Source organism: Meles meles, chromosome 15, assembly GCF_922984935.1.
Source record: "Meles meles chromosome 15, mMelMel3.1 paternal haplotype, whole genome shotgun sequence".
NCBI lineage: Eukaryota > Metazoa > Chordata > Mammalia > Carnivora > Mustelidae > Meles > Meles meles.
Genome location: NC_060080.1, coordinates 59,375,380 through 59,390,323, shown reverse-complemented (window position 1 = coordinate 59,390,323; position 14,944 = coordinate 59,375,380).

The window sequence follows — 14,944 nt, the reverse complement described above, 5'->3', positions numbered from 1 at the left end:
TGGCACCAGTATTCATGCCATGGACAAGTTGCACTCCTGTCCTAAGATGAGCAAAACCTAGCTCCTTTAGCCTTAGTGGAGCTTCTATATCAGCCCCCCTGGAGTCACAGGGCTCAGGGACAGATTAGGGAGATTATCGACAGCTATTTGTTGAAAGAATGAGTCCACCGGGCTGGGCTGCAAACAATCTGAGTGACAGACAGCATGATATACTCAGACACATTCAACCCCATCTGTTGCCCTTCATGCAACCTTTGTACCTTGGTTCTTTCTTCCACTGGAACTAACTCCTGGAGGCAACTTGACTTGTCTTATAAATAGAATTCCAGAAGGCCTATCCCAACCGGACTCCAGGCATGCGCAGATAGGTCTGAATCCTGAGGAGGATAAAACTTAGGTTCAACATACTATCTTTCTGTATTTTAGAAAAAGGAAATACAGACATAGTCGTACAAATTCATTTGCTTCTCATCAGTAGTTAAAAATTAGTAGCTTATGGTCAAATCTGGCCAGAAGATCTTTCTTTTTTTTTTAAACCCACATTTAAAAAAAAAAAAAGAATTAGAATACATCTAGATCAGTAGTTCTCATATATGAATGTGGCTTAGAATCAAGCTTGTTAAAACTCAGGTTACCAGACTCCTCCCCCAGAGCTTCTGACTGGGTAGATCTGGGATGGGGCCTGAGTTTGAACTTCTACCTAGTTCCTGTCTGGTCTGAACCTACTCTGGTTCTCAGTTAGCGGTTAGGGACTCTATAGTTTTTCCAGATCCCACCACCAGGCCCCATTGCCTTTCATGGAGCCTACCTTATTCATTTGCATTACTGGTCTGGACATTGAGTTTGAAAGCTCTGTGAACCTTAATATATCAAATGAAAATCTCTTTTCAGCCCGACTCACAGAAATGATCATATTACCCACACTGTTTCATTTGTAATACTTGGTGTATCAATGATCTTACAAACATAAGGTTCAGTAAATGGTGTTTCTATTACTCAGGTTCTATTAGTATTATTGATATTATTACTATTATGACTACTATTGACACTTGATCATTCTTGAGATTACCACCACCTCCTTCCCCACACATACAGCTTTGCTTGAGATCAGCTCAATCCAGAAGTGGGAAATGAGAAAGGCCAGAATTCTTATGACAAATGAGAAAGCAGTTCAGTTTTGTCTACTTGTTTCATCATGTTACTTTTAGAAATAAATGGTTATTTAGAAATAAATGGTTATTTTTCAAGCATACATACACTTGAATTTTTAATCTGTACAAATAGTTAATAGTTAAATAGTTAAAGATGAAAGGTTCCCCAAACATCAAATACTGATCACAGTCATTTCTAAAAACGTGGTAATAAGTGAGGACAATTTAAACCTGTCACAAAGAGTATTTATACATTTTAATTTTTTAACTTATTGAAGTATAACAGATAAACAGAAAGGTGCCTATGTCATAAGTGCACAGCTCAGTGAATTTTCACAAACTGAACTCATGCATCTAACCAGCACCCTGAGCAAGAAATAAAGTAGCACCAGCCTCCCGAAACCCTTTCATGCTCCTTTCAGAATTTTAACCATGAGGGTAACCACTCTTCTGACTTCTAACATCATAGTTTCATTCTGCCTGTTTTTATAATTTATCAGATGGCCTACATTGTGTCTGGCTGATCAACATTATGTTCATTAGTTTCATTCACATTGTGGTATACAGTTGTAGTTTCTTCATTCTCATTTCTACACAGTATTCCATTATACAATATATTATACTACAATGTATCCATTCTACTATTCATTAGCATTTGGGTCATTGACATTTTGAGGCTATTACAAAAAGGTGCTGCTACAAATATTTTCAAGTCTGTCTTTTGCTGCACATATACATGCATTTCTGTTAAACATACACCTAAGAGTAGAATGGCTGGGGCGTAGGGTATGTGTATGTTTAACTTTAGGAGATACTGCCAAACAGATTTCCAAAGTGGTTTTACCAACTCATATTTCCTTTAGAAATGTATGAAAGTTTGAATTTCTCCCCATTCCCACCAACACTCTGAATTTCACTTGTCGTTTAAAAGAACAATAGGCATGCCTAGAATGAAGTCATTGGTGTTTTCATTTGATTTGCATCCATTTTGATTTCACTGTACGACTTCTATTACTTTCAAGGAATCAAGACATAAATCTTTCTTCAATAATGATTGGGCTTCACAACCAATTTATAAATAGATATCTTAAGTTAGTGAACTTGCTATCTAAGTGAATTTCCCTCCTGTCATGTATCATCTACTTTGTTTTTAAGCCACAGAGTATATTCTGTATGGGAAGGTAGGGTTATTTTCTGTTGGCAGTTATAATGTAAATGTGTGACAAACAGTACTTCCCATTTGGTGACCCGCAGCTCTTTGGAGTGACTCTTTTAGCACGTGATGCTCTTTGAACCACAATTTCTGTAAGTTTAAGACATCAGTCTAGGAAATCAGAGATTTCTGGATACTGTCTGTCCACAGGGAAGAAAATTGGTATTTTCTGGCCAAAGGTCAGCAATAATGATCAGTAAAATGTTTCTCATATCATGCAACCCCTATTACTTTGCTGTAAACTGACCCTTCAAAAACACTGAGACAAAGCACTGATAGGGACATCTTTTGTGGAACCATCAAGGACTAAAGAAGCAGTCTCAGTCCCCCAAGACCCACTCTTTCTCCCCACCACCCCCACAGGTTGGTTCTCTCCCCAGGATCTCTGATAACCAAGTTATAAATTAACATTTTATTGAATTCTTCCATGGGCAGGAAATGGCCTTAGGAGAATCAAGGATTTTTGTATTTCACTATACTTAATGCTTATTTATTTTCTTTGTTTGCCTGCTTTGAGTGATTTTTGTTTTTTGATACTTTGCATCTTAAATTTTGTTGGCTCACCTGGGTAATTATAATATTTACACTTTTTTCTCTTAATATTTAAGGGCTTGACAGTATAACTTTTCATTCCCTATTTGTCACTTTTAACCAGAAGCCACGTAAGTAGCAAAATCATTGTTTTGGATGATTTTATTAAATAATAACAACCTCGATTTTTTAAAATGATACATACTCATTTTAAAAATTCAAGCAATTAAGAAAAGCACAACAAATAAAGCAATAAATACTTTTTACCACTCAGAACATAACCATTACTAAGCCTTAGGTTAATATTATTTCAAACATCTGTCTATGCCTATATACAGATGAACGTTCAGACAAACAGAAAGATAAATAAATGATCTTATTAAAACTTGATCATACAACCACTGGGGGTTAATAAAAAATTATTAATTTTAACAAAAGAAAGCAAGCTAAATAATACAGAATAACTGTAGGTGAATTTTTCCTCACATTTCAGGCATATTTTAGAGATTGTGATAATGTGTGCCTGAGTTTGTCTCTGTCATGATCTCTAACTCTTGGCTAAACCTAGAGGGATGTCTTGATTGCAAATGCAGCAATATTAGTCTCCTTGATCTCTAGTAGTTCATCTTGTAACATGTGTGTAACATGCATGTAACATATGTATAATGTGTGTTTTTGTCAATAGCCTGTAAAAAGATAAAATGGAAAGAAACAAAAAAGAGAAAGAATAGGAAAGAAGGAGGGAAGGCAAGGAAGCAGGGAAGAAAGTTTCTATTTCAGTGTCTTTATTCCAGTTTGTCATTTTAGCAGTCCTCAAAGTGCCTTGTAACTTGTAGATCATGGCCACTGAGCATTATAGGGAGGACCAAGTGTTTTGTTAAACAGGTCTGGCCTTCCTATTCCAATTATGGAATAGGTCCAAAGGATCATTATGGGTCTGGTCATATGAGAGCCAATGGTGACCTGTCTGACCAAATCCTCTCACTAATGATGTAGTTTGCACTAAAAGTTTGTTTTTTTTTCAATTTATTTTATGCAGCCTTATTGTGATGAGGCTTTTATCTACAAAATTTTAATGAGATTATCTTTAGTTTATCAACACAAAATTCCAGAGCAGTGGGAACTAATAAAAAAGATCCATACAAGATGACATAAAAATGTTGATCTATTGTTTATTGTATGTTCTGCACAATGCCACAGAATGCCTCATAGAATGTCTGGATAATTACCAAGAAACACCAAGGAAACTATACTCAATCATTGCATTAACAGTACAGAATACAATGTTATCAACTGCATCTCATTAACTGGACTCTAAAGACTCTAAGAATGTTATAATTGAAAATAAAATGAAAATCTAATAAGAAAGGCCAAGGTGATCCAGGTGAATGGGGCAAGGAAACTAAGATTTCTTGAGCTTTTATTTTTATGTTAAATAGGCTGCTTACATTCTTTTGATCTTCAAATAACCCTATGGAATTGGTATGGTTTGTAGCTTTCATGTTACAGAGGAGTCCTCAGTGGGGCTGACATTCAGAAGGCCTAGAATTTGCATCTTAATCTGTCCAGATCCAGTACTTTTCCTCCTAAGTTATTCTCCCTTCCAGCAAACTGTTATCCCAACAAAATTTCAAGCAGTATACCAAAGGAAGCTTGCTGGGAGGATAGTATGTACAGCCTGTTACATGGCTCCCCTATTTGATCATTCCTCAGAACATCAGAGCTAACCAACTACTTTAGTAAGGTCTTTAGTAAAGAAATGTTCTTTCAGAGTCACGCCTAACGCTAAGTGGATTTGGTTACTGCTTGTACTTGCCACCTGATGCTACCAGAGGAAGTAAAGAACAGCTGCTGGAAAGACTTACTAATTTCTGTGAATAGTTTGTGACATTATCTAAACTTTATATTCTAAAGCGACCTGTTGATTTTGCAGTTGTATTTTTCCTTAGTATATCAAGATATACCCAAACAAGAGAATAGGAGATTTAGAAAATTATTTTGTTGATATTATGTAGACTTCTCAAATAATGTATATGAAATATAATCTCAAGTTATGAACACTTGCATGACAGCTCACAGCATTAAGACGGAGTTCCATTTGAAAGGTCATGTACACAGTTGAGCAACTTGTTATCAAGTGATCTTATTAGGGAGAGTACATCGTAGCCCTTGTGATACTAAAAGCTTTTTTTTTTTTTTTTTTGTAAATCACGAGCTGCTTAAAGGTAAAAATTGTCTATGTGATCTTTTTATATTTCTTACAATTTTAATATCATGGGAAGTTCAGTTAAAAATTCATTCACTACTCATCACTCTTCATGATTTTAAAACCCTTCTCTAAAAAAATATGTGGGTAGGAATCAGATCACAATGCAAACAGCAGAGGTAGTCTTGATTAAAGTGTAATAAGGTATAATAAGCCACTTGATGGCAGGGAGAACTGTATATCATGTTCTCTAATCAATGGTCACAATATGCTTCAGATGGGATAAATGGCAGAGATAAGGCAGAGATACAGAGAGATGGTGGAGAGAGGAAGTTATTTTCATTTTATTCTGTAACTGGAGAAACAGAGAAGTGATCTGTTGAAGTTATAGTGCTCTTAAATGCATAACACTTCTACCTGAATTCACTTTCTCTCTAGGCAGAACACCTACACTTTATTGATTAAGATTAAGGAGGCTTCTGGGGCACCTGGGTGGCTCAGTTGGCTAAGCATCCGACTCTTGATCTCAGCTCAGGTCTTGATCTCAGGGTTTGAGATCAAGCCCCATGTTGGGCTCCATGCTGGATGTGGAGCCTACTTAAAAAAAAAAAAAATAATAAAGGGGAGGAAGGGCAAGATGGCAGAGAAGTAGGAGACCCTGTTTCAATGGGTCCCCTAAAGTGAGCTAATTATCTACCAGAACACTCTGAACATCCATGAAACTAGCCTGAGATGTAGGATTAGACACTTCTGGATGTCTACGGGGGCAGAAGATGCCAGTGGATAGGTAAAGCATACTGGGAACGATGGGACTGATATCAGAGGATAAACAGAAGGGGGAGGGAGCCACCAGAAGCAACACATTGGAAAGTAATATCCCAATACAAAAGTACCCTGTGATTGGGGACCAGCATTGACTTGGAGTCTAGTTAAAAGCACTCAAAAAGAGCAAAAGATCTTAAAGGGCAACTGGTAGAATCAGGTGGTCACAGGCATGAGCCTAAGCCCATGGACCCAAGATAGCCACCACTGGTGACTACCAGTGCCAGAGAGAGTGTATGGTGGTAGAGCCTCTAGTTCCTGGTCCTGAAACTCCCAGAGTTGCACGGCTTGCGCCACTGTTCTGGCTGGCCATACTCCCATCCCCGCATGAGGGACTCTGGTGGGCGCTCTCTAGAACCACAGCCTTTTGCACTCTGCGCTCACTGTGCAACCAGGCTCTGAACTGCGTTCCCCATCCATGCCTGAGAGTGCTCCGTGGGTGCTAGTTGGTGGTCTCTAGGACTACCCAAGAGTCTGAACACTCCCAGCCTGGTCTTGAAGGAACTACCCCAGATAACAGTCTCGGCAAAGCAGCCACTGGAAGCGGGCTCCCTGGACTATTATCGCTCATGGTTTTGGCATTGGGCGGGGCAGGGAGAAGGGGGGCACTTTGGGAGACCCCTGAGACAGTGGCTGGAGATGTGCACAGCCTGAGTTTGAAGAGGGGAGTCTGTGTGTTCTGGACCACCCAGAGGGGAGCAGACTGATGCTTCTCTCAGAGATAGAGGTCTGGGTGCAGTTTGCTTTCCACTAAACCTCTGAAAAACCACCAAAGAACAAAAACCTCCAGAGAACAAAAGCCTGGAAAACTGGTTTCTACAGAGCCCAGCCCCTTGATGGGGGGCAGGGGGACTCAATCAAAACAAGACTGACTGAAAAACAAGGCAGCATACCCCTCCCCCAGAAAGCCAGCCAAAAGAAGGAGAGGACAACCACCACAGGGTCCCCATAAAACTCTAAAACTCCAGGGGCACCTGGGTGGCTCAGTTGGTTGAGTGGCTGCCTTTGGCTCAGGTCATATCCCAGCGTCCTGGGATTGAGTCCCACAGGGCTCCTTGCTCCACAGGGAGCCTGCTTCTCTCTGTCTCTGCCTGCCACTCTGTCTGCCTGTGCTCACTCTCTCTCTGACAAATAAATAAATAAAATCTTTAAAAAAAACTGTAAAACTCCAATATCAGGGGAAAACAATATATTAAGCTCCCAGCATTGCCATAAAACCTGTATATTTCATGGATACAACTTTTATCTTTAATTCATTCTCACTATTCTTGTTCTTTTTAATGTTTTAACCTACTTACCATTACAACTAGAGGTTTAATACAACATATTCCATAATAACCTTTTAATTTGAACTTTTTGCATACATATACCTGTATTTTTCTTTTTCTTTTCTATTTTATTTTTTAAAATATACATATAAATATAAGCTTCAATAATCCTCCTTCCCTAATCAGTACTATCCCTATATATAAACCAGCTTTAATTTCCCTTTATCTCTGGAAAGTTGAGTCCTTTAACAAAGATATCAAGATACGCCAGAAAGAATCAAAATAACCTTCCTCACTCACATTGAGGATTTATAACCACCCTCCCATCTTTTTCTTCTGTCAGTGTTTCTGTGTATTTGTTTTTGTTCTGGTATTATATAATTCTCATCCTTGGGGTTCATTTTGGCTGGGTTCCTTTTTTTTTCTTGTCATCTACTTTTGTTGGTCTTTTTGTTTGCCCATTTTTATTTGTATACCTTATAAATCTTACCTTTGGGGACCATTCTAGCTGGGTCTTCTGTGTTTTTCTGTCTCTTTCTCTCTCTCTCTTTTTTCTTTTTTCTTTCTTTTTGGTGGTGACTTCCAATTGATCAGATGCGTTCCAGGGTGCACCTTGCCTGGATCATGGTTGATATACTCAGCCACACATCTCCTAGTCACCAAAATGACTAGGAGGAGGAACAACAGAGGAAAAATTCAGAGACTGTACCCTCTCCATCAGAGCTATTGGATATGGACATAAGCAGTATGTCAGAAGGGAATTTAGGGTAACAATTATCCAGGCAATGGCTAGGTTGGAGAAAACCATTAGTGATGACATGAAATTGATTAGGGCAGAAGTGAAAGCTGCCCAGGAAGAAGTTAAAAATGCTACCAGTGAGATCCAATCTAATCTAAATACTCTAACGGCTAGGGGAACTGAGGCAGAAGATAGAATTAGTGATCGAGAGGACAAACTGATAGAGAAAAAGGATCAAGAGGAAGCCTGGAACAAACAGCTTAGAAGCCATGAAAACAGAATTAGGGAAATAAATGATGCCATGAAACACTCCAACATCAGAATTATTGGGATCCCTGAGAGGGAGGAGAAAAAAAGACTAGAAGATGTAGTTGAACAATTCTCCATGAAAATTTTCCCAGTCTGGGGGAATGGAACCAGCATTCGTGTCCTAGAGGTAGAAAGATAACCCCCCAAGATGAATGAATCTAGAAAGACCTCGAGGCACTTGATTGCAAGACTGATGAATCATAATTTTAGACAAGAGATTTTGAGAGCAGCTGGGGGAAGAGATTCCTTACGTACAGAGGAAGGTCCATCAGAATAACATCAGACCTGTCCACAGAAACCTGGCAAGCCAGGAAGGGCTGGCAAGACATGTGACCACCAAGCCAGCACTACAAGAAATATTAAGAGGGGTTCTATAAAAGAAGAAAGAACCCAAGAGTGTTATAGAACAGAAACAATCTATAGAAACAAGGACTTCACAGGCAACATGATGTCAATAAAAACATATCTTTCAATAATCACCTCAACATGAACAGCTAAACGCTCCCATAAAAAGGCACAGGGTTGCAGATTGGATCAAATGACAGGACCCATCCATATGTTGTCTACAGGAGACCCATTTGGAACACAAGGATACATCCAGACTGAAAGTGAAGGGATGGAGAAGCATCTTTCATGCCAATGGGCCTCAAAAGAAAGCTGGCGTAGCAATTCTCACATCAGATAAATTTTAAACTAAAGACTGTAGTCAGAGATAAAGAAGGACACTACATCATTCTTAAAAGGTCTATCCACCAAGATCTAACAATTGTAAATATTTATGCCCCCAATATGGGAGCAGCCAACTACGTAAGACAGCTGTTAATCAAGATAAAGAGTAATAGAGATCATCCAAGCAGAAAATCAATAAAGAAACAGTAGCATTTGGGGGCGCCTGGGTGGCTCAGTGGTTTAAGCCGCTGCCTTCGGCTCAGGTCATGATCTCAGGGTCCTGGGATCGAGTCCCGCATCGGGCTCTCTGCTTGGCAGGGAGCCTGCTTCCCTCTCACTCTCTCTGCCTGCCTCTCTGCCTACTTGTGATCTCTCTCTGTCAAATAAATAAATAAAATCTTAAAAAAAAAAAAAAGAAACAGTAGCACTGAATGACATTGGACCAGATAGACCTCATAGATATATACAGAACATTCCACCCTAAAACAACAGAATACTCATTCTTCTCAAGCGCACATGGAACTTTCTCCAGAATAGACAACATAGTGGGTCACAAATCGGGCTCAAACAATACCAAAAGATTGAGATTATTCCCTGAATATTCTCAGATCACAATGCTTTGAAACTGGAGCTCAACCACAAAGAAAAGTTTGGAAGGGACTCAAACACCTGGAAGCTAAAGACCACCTTGCTTAAGAATGCTTGGATCAACCAGGAAATCAAGGAAGAACTTAAACAATTCATGGAAACCAATGAGAATGAAGACACTTCGGTCCAAAACCTATGGGATACGGCAAAGGCAATCCTAAGGGGGAAGTACATAGCCATCCGAGCCTCCCTCAAAAAAAAAAAAAATAGAAAAATCCAGAATACACCTTAAAGAAGTGGAGAATCAACAACAAATTAAGACAACACCACACACAGGAAGGGAAATAATCAAGATTAGAGCAGAGATCAATGAGATAGAAACTAGGGATACAGTAGAACACATCAACGAAACTAAAAGGTGTTTTTTTGAAAGAATCAATAAGATCGATAAGCCATTGGCCAAACTAATCCAGAAGAAAAAAGAGAGGACCCAAATTAGTAAAATTATGAATGAAAAGGGAGAGATCACAACTAATACCAAGGAATAGAAACAATCATCAGAAATTATTATCAACAGTTATATGCCAATAAGTTAAGCAACCTAGATAAAATGGATGCATTCCTAGAAAGCTATAAACTTTCAAAAGTGAATCAGGAAGAAATTGACAACATGAATAGACCAATATCTAGTAATGAGATTGAAGCAGTGATCAAAAACCTCCGAAAAAATAAGAGCCCAGGACCTGATGGTTTCCCTGGGGAATTCTACTAAACATTCAAAGAAAAATAATACCTATTCTCCTGAAGCTGTCTCAAAAGATAGAAACAGAAAGAAAACGTCCAGACTCCTTTTATGAAGGTCATTACCCTGATCCTCAAACCAGGAAAGACCCCACCAAAAAGGAGAATTTCAGACCAATATCCCTGATGAATATGGATGCCAAGATTCTCAACAAGACCCTAGCTAATAGGATCCAACAGTACATTAAAAAGATTATCCACCATGACCAGATGGGATTTATCCAGGGGATGCAAGAGTGGTTCAACATTCGTGAATCAATCAATGTGATAGAACAAATCAATGAGAGAAGAGAGAAGAACCACATGGTCCACTCAACTGATGCAGAAAATGCATTTGACAAGATACAGCCTCCGTTCCTGATTAAAATGATTCAAAGTATAGGGATAGAGGGAACATATTCCTCAACTTCATAAAATCTATCTATGAAAAACCCACAGTGAATATCATCCTCAATGTGGAAAAGCTGACAGCCTTCCCTTTGATATCAGGAACATGACAAGGATGTCCACTCTCACCACTCTTGTTCAACATAGTACTAGAAGTCCTAGCAAAAGCAATCAGACAACAAAAAGAAATAAAAGATATTCAAATTGGCAATGAAGAAGTCAAACTCTCTTTCTTCACAGATGACATGATCCTTTATATGGAAAATCCAAAAGACTCCACCCCCAAACTACTAGAACTCATACGGCAATTCAGTAATGTGGCGGGATACAAAATCAATGTACAGAAATCAGTTGCTTTCTTATACACTAACACTGAAAATATAGAAAGGGAAATTAGAGAATTGCTTCCATTTACTATAGCACCAAGAACCATAAGATACCTGGGAATAAACCTAATCAAAGAGGTAAAGAGAACTACAGAACACTCGTGAAAGAAATTGAAGAAGACACAAAAAGATGGAAGAGCATTCCATGCTCATGGATCGGAAGAATAAACATTGTTAAAATGTCTATACTGCCTAGAGCCATCTATGTTTTCAATGCCATCCCGATCAAAATTCCGCCGGCATTTTTCAGAGCTGGAACAAACAATCCTAAAATTTGTATGCAAACAGAAGAGAAGGAAACGTTGAAAAACGTTGAAAATGAAAAACAAAATGGGGTGGGGGGCATCACGTTGCCTGATTTCAAGCTTTACTACAAAACTGTGATCACCAAGACAGAATGGTACCAGCACAAAAACAGACACATAGACCAGTGGAACAGAGTAGAGAGCCTAGACATGGACCCTCAACTATATGGTCAAATAATCTTCAACAAAGCAGGAAAAAACACAGAGTGGAAAAAAGACAGTCTCTTCAATAAATGGTGCTGGAAAATTGGACAGCTATGTGTAGAAGAATGAAACTTGACCATTCTCTTACACCATACATAAAGATAAACTCGAAATGGATAAAAGACCTCAACGTGAGGCAGGAATCTATCAAAATCCTAGAGAAGAACATAGGCAGTAATCTCTTCGACATGGGCCACAACAACTTCTTTCAAGATATGTCTCCAGGGGCGCCTGGGTGGCTCAGTGGTTTAAGCCGCTGCCTTCGGCTCAGGTCATGATCTCAGGGTCCTGGGATCGAGTCCCACATCGGGCTTTCTGCTTGGCAGGGAGCCTGCTTCCCTCTCACTCTCTCTGCCTGCCTCTCTGCCTACCTGTGATCTCTCTCTGTCAAATAAATAAATAAAATCTTAAAAAAAAAAGATATGTCTCCAAAGGCAAAGGAAACAAGAGTGAAAATGAACTTTTGCAACTTCATCAAGATCAAAAGCTTCTGCACAGCAAAGGAAACAGTCAACAAAACAAAAAGGCAACCCACGGAATGGGAGAAGATATTCACAAATGACACTACAAAGGGCTGATATCCAAGATCTATAAAGAACTCCTCAAACTCAACACACGCAAAACACATAATCACTTCAAAAAATGGGAGGAAGACATGAACAGACATTTCTTCAAAGACATACAAATGGCTAACAGACACATGAAAAAATGTTCATCATCACTAGCCATCAGGGAGATTCAAATCAAAACCACATTGAGATACCACCTTACACCAGTTAGAATGGCCAAAATCAACAAGACAATAAACAACAAGTGTTGGAAAGGATGTGGAGAAAAAGGAACCCTCTTACACTGTAGGTGAGAATGCAAATTTGTGCAGCCACTTTGGAAAACAGTGTGGAGATGCCTTAAGAAATTAAAAATAAAACTACCCCATGATCCTGCAATTGCACTACTGGGTATTTATCCCAACGATACAGATGTAGTGAAAAGAAGGGCCACCTGTACCCCAATGTTCATAGTAGCAATGGCCACAATCACCAAACTGTGGAAAGAACCAAGATGTCCTTCAACAGACGAATGGATAAAGAAGATATGGTCCGTATATACAATGGAGTATAATGCCTCCATCAGAAAGGATGAATGTACAACATTTGTATCAACATGGACAGGACTGGAAGAGATTATGCTGAGTGAAATAAGTCAAGCAGAGAGAGTCAAGTATCATATGGTCTCACTTGTGGAGCATAAGGAAAAACATGGAAGACACTGGGAGATGGAGAAGAGAAGTGAGTTGGGGGAAATCAGAGGGGAGACAAACCATGAGAGACTGTGGACTCAGAAACAAACTGAGTTTGAGGGTTTTGGAGGAGGGTTTGGAGGGTGGGCTGAGCCTGGTTGTGGGTATTATGGAGGGCACGTATTGCATGGAGCACTGGGTGTGGTGCATAAACAATGAATTTTGGAACACTGAAAAAAATAAAATTAAATAAAAATTAAAAAAATAAAAAAGAGGCTTCTTTCTTGTTTCTAATCTGTTCTCTAGACTGAAGCTGTAATAGCCATGGAAAACCTCCCTCTCACCCCTGGGTCTTCTTTTATGCTGGGCTTTGGTTGGGAATGGCACTTCATTCTTTTTTGTTTGTTTGTTTTGTTTTGTTTCAATTTGTTAAAATATTCAATTTAGTAAAATTACTAAGACTCAGAACAAAAATGACCTTAAAGTTGCAGCCATCAAAGCAATTGGATACCACTTCATGAGTGACTATATTCTTTCACTGTGACACTTTTCAGACTTCAGTGTTGAAAGAAATTAGTTTGACCAAGGCACACAGGATTCAGATTCACCCCAGAAGTCTCTCTCATATATTGAAGTAAATCATTAAGTTGTAATTGCTTTAGAAAAAAAAGAGAGAGAGAGAGACGGAAAGAGACACAAACTAAAAGAAAGCAGCTTACATCCTAAAGAAAAATTAATTTACAATCACATTTTTCTAAGGATAACTCTTTCAACATTTTTCCCCTTGAGAAATCTTCTGTACGATTCTCCCGTTTGGTTCCACAGCCTAAACAACCCAGAGGAAGCTCTCTGATTATAGAAACTTCCCATGTGGTGAGATTTTAGGTCCCCATATCCCCTTCCCACCCCCACATCCTGCACAAATAGTTTCACCATCTGTCTATAACACTTCCTGAAATTCCATCATTAAATATATGCTTCCAGTTAGATATGTACCTGCTTATTTTAAAAATCATAATCACTTCATTGAACATTCCCACCAACCTAACACAATCATTTATATTATTTTAACTATCTCTGTTATTTTCAATGCTTCTGTAGATATTTTTAATCATTTAGACAGCATGTGAATGCATGTTTAGTTCTGGTTGTTCATTTGATGTTGTTTAATATACCAACACAAGGTATATTTTCTTAATAATTTTTTAAAAGATTTTGTGTATTTATTTGAGAAAGAACAGTAGAGAGAGCAAGCAAAGGAGAGGAGCAGAGAGAAAAGGAGAAGCAGGCTCACACTGAGCAGGGAGCCTAACATGGGGCTGGATCCCAGGACCCTGGTCATGATCTGTGTTGAAGGCAGACACCCAACCAACTGAGACGTCCACAAGGCATATATTTATCATGTTATTTTTATTGTCAATGTGCCCTACTTTGGTAATTTACAAAAAAATAAGGAACTTGAAACAATTCAAGTTGAATTGTTTCAAGTTCTGTTTTCATAAATCTCTCTGCCTCAAACACTATTGTACACACTGGCTTGGCTCTGACTTTTTAAGATTATTTACTTTAAAACCTTTAATTTCTTGAAGTAGAAATCCTGAGTCAAAGAATAGCAATATTTTAATATCTCATTTCACATTTCAAATAGGGCTAAACCTACTCCCTGAAAGACTGTATATATTTGCAATGCTACCAGCATAAGAGTACAAGTCTCTCTACAATGTTGGTTGATTACTATCATTTTTTAATTAAAAATATATCCACAGTATTTATGTGTAGGTTAGAACTCAAAATTGTTAATTTTGTATTTATTTTTTCATTAACACGTAGTGATTTTTCAGCTGTTACTTTGTAATAGCCCTTTCATCTGGAAAGTCTGAAGCTTGGATATTGATTTTATAGCTCTAAATTAAGATCATACAGCAAAGAAGTAATAGAATTAAGATTTGAATTTAGGTTTATCTGACCTCGAATCAGTCCACCAATAAGGAGCTTGGATTGCAGTAGAGAGCTAGGGTGGTGAACCATAAATATGGGAATGTACTTTGTTCATTCTATAAATTAAATTATCTTTAAAATTATGAACTCTGGTTATGAAATAGAACATTGTTAATAACTTAGAGTT